Source organism: Arachis hypogaea, chromosome 2, assembly GCF_003086295.3.
Source record: "Arachis hypogaea cultivar Tifrunner chromosome 2, arahy.Tifrunner.gnm2.J5K5, whole genome shotgun sequence".
Lineage (NCBI taxonomy): Eukaryota > Viridiplantae > Streptophyta > Magnoliopsida > Fabales > Fabaceae > Arachis > Arachis hypogaea.
In genome coordinates, this window is record NC_092037.1 from 11,730,257 (window position 1) to 11,736,256 (window position 6,000).

Sequence of the window (6,000 nt, forward strand, 5' to 3'; positions counted from 1 at the left end):
TTAGCAGTATAAAAATTAGATGTGGATCATGATTTGCAATTTCACTTTTTCTTTCATTTTTACTATGCACATTTTTCATGTCGATGTTCTTTCTGGCCGAATGCAATTTATTCTTTCTTATTTATTTTTATGTTTGTATTTCTTACCTTTTTATTTTTTACTATTTATTTATGGTGAAGTTAAATTTTGATTCTATTTGGGATGCATACTTGAGAGCACAGATACAAGAGTCATTACAATCATTGTCAAATTATTAGAAGAGAATTTGCTACAATAATAATGATCTATGTTATATATGTTAAAATTATAAGAAGAGTACAAAAGAGTACAAAAAGAAACTAATTTTATAAACTACTTATCGACTAAAAATCACTTTTTATATCAGTTATATTTTTTCATATATATGATGAATCATTATTGTAGCATTGAATTCTTTTTAATAGTTTGACGATGATTGTTGTGATTCGTGTTTATATTCTTAAGTATGCATCTCAAATAGAATCAAAATTTAACTCCACTATAAATAAACAAATAATAAAAACATGCAAAATTTATTTTATTCCGACGACCCACTGTTCAAAAATAAATATATGTTTATAATTAACTTACAGATGGAGTATAAGTTGATTTGAAATTAAATTGAGGATGAAGGAAGTAAGTGAATTTAATAATAATATAGATTAAAATTATTATTTGACTGAATGAAATTAAAGCTATGATGCATAATAATGTTAATAAGGTGAAGATTTTTTAGATAGGGGAGATAGAGAGGGAGTATATTATCTTTTAGAATTCTCATGTTTATGTTTAACAGAGTTGCTTTAATTTATTTTAGAAATAACTAACTTTGATTAATTGGAATACTAACTAAGTTAATTAGTAAGTATTAATTAAATTCATTTTGATGTTGAAGAAAGAAAAAACTATATATTGTACGTATTTAAATTACGTTTCATAAGCCTTGAGAAACTAATTTATAAACTAATTCGTTGAGCAGCAAAAGTTCATGGTCAGTATAGTTTAGCTCTTAGTTTTCATGGCTACTTCTATATACAATGATAGTATGTTGGTATAGTTTAACTCCTGATAAAGAGCATGATTTGAATTGGGGTGTGAAGTGAATGAGAACTAATTTTTTGTTAGTATATTCTAGTGATTTTTCAATCTTTTATTTGTTTATATGAATCTGATTAATTGTCTTAATTTTAAAAAATATGACTAATTATACTTTTTAATATTGATGTATTTGTTACTATTTAGGTCACACAAAATGACAATCGCACGACTTTGCAGAAAAGATTCAACCTAGATTACTATGGAAGAGTGTGACTTGCTTGAATGTTGTGGAAGCATCAAGTTTGCTACGGAAATGGTTTCTGCTTCTCCATTCTCCTCGTTGCAACACGCACACGATGCGGCCTCTGTTATTTGGTGTAACAAGATTAATGTGCATTCTTGGCTTATAGCACTCCATGCTCACACCAATATCTGTGAAAAGTCGCTCTTCTCACATGCATTCTACACTAGTGCCCCATCTTCTGCTATGGATTCTAGTATAGGGATTTGTTGTCTTTAATATTCTATTTGCGCTGTTATCAAATTTAACATGATGTTACCATTTAATAATTCTCTATAGTTATTTGGTTTGGTTGAAAACTTGTAAGAAATATATGCACTTAGCGTGTAGTATCTGCAAAGGAATGGGTTTCCATATTTTACTATTTCTTCTGACTGGGATGCGGATGTCATATTAATGGATCTGAAAGTAACTTTTAAAAATAAATTGTGTTGCTAGCACCTGTATATAACACTGTAAATTGAATATAAATGATTGCATTTTTATATATGTAGACAAGCGTTAACACCAAGCCAGCATATGAGTTTGGTGGGCACGTCGAAAACAATTAATCATCATAGAGCAACACATTGCAAATTTTTTTCAAAAGAAATGATATATTTGCTCTACAACTGAATCACCAGAAATCCAGGCTGCGGTAAAGGACTTTGATCTCAACAAGAAGCCATTTTGGAAGGAGGATTTGGATCCTGTTGCTCATGAGAAAGCTAGACAATTTTGTGAAATTCGGTATCCAGGAGAATATTATGTCTAGTTTAGTTTTGTTGAACATAACCCCACTATATTATTAGCTCTCTTAGTTTCCTATTCCAGTTTTATCTAGGCTTAATATTTTCGTTTATTCCAATTTTATCTATGCATAGTCTTTCTGTTTAATGTTACATTTAGTTTTTAGCTGAACATGCTATATGATCATCACTGTTGATGTACTGAAATTTCTAATTCAATTGATGATGTTGTTTTATGTTTTGTTTTCTGCTTTGTTTTATTTTTCATGTGAACATTTTTATTTATACTTGGTATTAATAGTAATATTGTTAATTCCATAAACCAACATCGTATATAACATCAATAAATTCATAAACTTTATTATCCACCAGTGAATGTTGTCACAGTTATGACGTAAATAAAAGGAAATTATACATGTTCAACCAAGATTATTGTTAGTCTTTTGGCCAAAAATAAAATAAAAGTATCTTTTTCCATAATTTATTTGTACAAAAAAAATTATTCAACAAAAAATACTCGGTCATACTGCTCAATGTCGTTTTCGTCAACAACATCAACTTCTCCAGGTTTTTTTCCAAATTTGATCATTTGTAAATTTTTATTTTATTTGGTATGTCTCTATTTTAGAAAAAAAGAAGGAATTAGATGAGGATTTAAAAATGGGCATGTGTCTGTATTATTTGGTTTGATGTTGTAAGGAATTATCCTTCTATTGCCTGCATCATACAGAGCATCAATTGCAACTCCAAAGTCGGCAGAAGACCAGCAGCAACCTAGCACTTGAATCCCTAATACGGTAATTTTCTCTCTAACATGATGCATTTTATGTGGGATATTTTGATCAAATAGTTTGATATCACTAACACATAATGGAATCATAGTCCTCATTATTACATTGACGGGTATTTTTTTCATGTTGGATTTTTCAATTTACTTATATAAAATGAATGATAATCCTATTTAGTGACATAAATATTACTGCTATTAAACTAGTTACTATGAAAGTGGATATAGTTGTTCATATTTTTAGAATTTTTTATTTACTGCAGAAATTTCCTTTCATCCCTCGAATTATTGATTTAAGCTTTGGTTTTATTATATATTGTTGTTATCTTCTCTTGCATGATCACGGCAAACTACTCAAACCTTGACCAAGAAGACCTTAAATAATTTATCATTCATGGGGCACAAATTGTAATTTTTAGTAGCACTTACGTCGTTAACTTTATTCGCATTGTTCATAGGCATTATCTTATGGCATTCCTCATGGATCATAAATTCTTGAATCTAGTTATATAATTTGTTACTCTTAATATTCATGTTTTGGTTTAAAACTTAAGAGATTATAGAAGGTTAGAGGAACATTATCCAACCAAACCAAATATATATTTACCAGTTTCTAAGCAGAAAATCATTGATTTAGTATGGTGGACATGAGTGATTTCTTTCAATTATTAATGATGAAACTTTGAAAATATTCTAAATCTGAATTTAAGTTTGACTTGTTAAATATGCTCTATGATTGACTCACTGAATATGCTATATTGGTATTATGCTTAGTAATGTTTAATTTAGTTAAATGTAGAGACATTTATGAAACTCTTTTTATGTTATTTGACTTCTTGTGTTTCAATTATATGAACTATTTCATCTCACTATTTTATTTGATTTTTTTCTGAATTCTTTTTACGCTGTCTATGACTTTGTGTCGCAATCATTTAGTATACTATGATGCATAAACGTAATATTTTCAGACAATCAATCCTTGAAGAGCTACGAAGACAAAGTGAAGACATAAACTTGAATTCAGAAGATGGGTTGGAACAAATAAGTCTCAATGATGATGGGGATGAATTTTCAGAGACAAAAATGTTAAATCAAAGTGGTGTTGATCTACAAGAACCTACTGCACCTAAAAATAAAAGAGATGAAACTGAGCCAGTGCTTGTGAAGGTCAAAGGTAGGTCGATTCAAACTTTAACTTCTCGTTGAGTCTAATCTATTAACTTTGTGTTGGCTGATTTTTTTTTTCTCATCCTGTTTTTTAATTTACACAACTCAATTTTTGTTCCCTTTAGTTTTAGTTCCTTTTCTGTTTGCTCTGCACAAAGCATATTTGTGTTTTTTCTATCTTCTCTTGGATTTGTGTAACTATAAATATATTTTAAAATTATTGGATACTGTGATATAGTGTTTTTGCTTGTAGTATGTATACATTTTATACATGATCAAGAAAAAGTCATATGTGGGATAATAATGTAACTGGTTGTGGTTGAAATTATTGGCCTTGAATTGGTTCTTGTTGTTATACACTTTGCTTTAATAATGTTATTTTTATCTTGATTAAGCATGCATGGACAAACTAGCAATATAATTGTTTACTTTGTTGGTAACCACTTTTAGTGTAAGGAAACCTTGAATCATATAATCTAATTTCCCGTTTCATTAAAGCCGCACTTGTTTTATTGATAAGTTCAGGATTCTAGAGACAATTTCTTACTAACCCACCGTGCTTTGATTGACGAATACTATATTTAGTTTGGTACCGATATGTGTATGCAATTTATTATTATATTACCATGCAATTTAGATTAATTAGTGATATATATGTGTGAAATTAATTTGATAAATTTAAGTTTGTCATCCATGTCGTTTTGTTTTTCTTTTTTTAATTTTGGTTTAGTTTGACTTGACCTTTTTCCATTAATTCAGACACCTCTACTAGAGAAATCATCACTCGCAAGATCAGCAATTCAAGTTTGGGCCTTGAAAAAAAGTGAAAAAGTTATGATGGAGTTGGATGCAGATGAACAAGGTCGAGATAACGGCTCGAACCTGTTTGTGAACTTTCTTGGTCAAGTAGCTCGTCGAATTATATTTTGTCCCATATCAATCAAAAGAAGAGTAAGATGCCAAAAGATAACACAAAAAGACAGTAGGAACTTATTGAAGTAAGTTTATTTCACTTTGATGTGCATTTTTATTGATTTATTGTCATTTAATAATTGATCTCCTCTATGAAATATTTCAAGAAAAATTTTGAGTTTGATTATGCAGCTTGCATTAAATGGGTTCTGAGGACCTTAGGTGATAGATGGAAGGCCCATAAATATAATTTACGAGGAGAATACTTCTTTCCTAACAAAAGAAAGGCAGAAATTCTGGCTGCGAATCCCTTGGACATACCGCATGTTGAATGGACTACTTTTGTGGATCATTATATAGACTCTAAAACAAAGATAAATACTTAATCTATGCTTTTTTTATTTTTTATTGAATATTTATTATGGATATCTGGTAACATTTATTTACTAGTTTCTTGTTCTTGAAAATCATAGAAACAATGTTTGCAAAACGCCAGAAATTGTGAGAAGCTTATAGTTTCACATGCCAGTGGAAGTAAAAGCAATGCTAGAAGAGCAACTCAAATGGTATTTTTTTTATTATTGAGCCTAGTACTGTTATACTATTTCTATAAGATTAGCGGTTTTAATTAAATTTGTGATTATCTTTAATATTCTATTTATTGAATTAGGAGAAAAAATTGGGAACGCCTATATGTCGAAACGAGGTTATTGTATCAACTTTTGTTAAAGAAAGATAGGAGTTATGTAAGTGGGGAAGGACAACAATTAGCTGTGAGTGTCTGACTTTGTTTTTATATGGCTGTATATTTTTTATATGCCTTAATTATGTCAATACTCTACTCCAATGCGATGTGCATTGGTTTGTAGGAAAAAATAGCTAAGTATTTGTCTGAAGATCAAGAGCGGCTGCCACTGAAGGTATTCAGTCAAAAGTCTTGGCTCATCCAGATTATGCAATTGAAAAAGTTTGTGGTCCTGAGAATGGTAAGCGAGTACGTAGTTTTTGTAATGCTGCATGTCCCAGTGGTTTCGGTAAGTCAAAGTGCA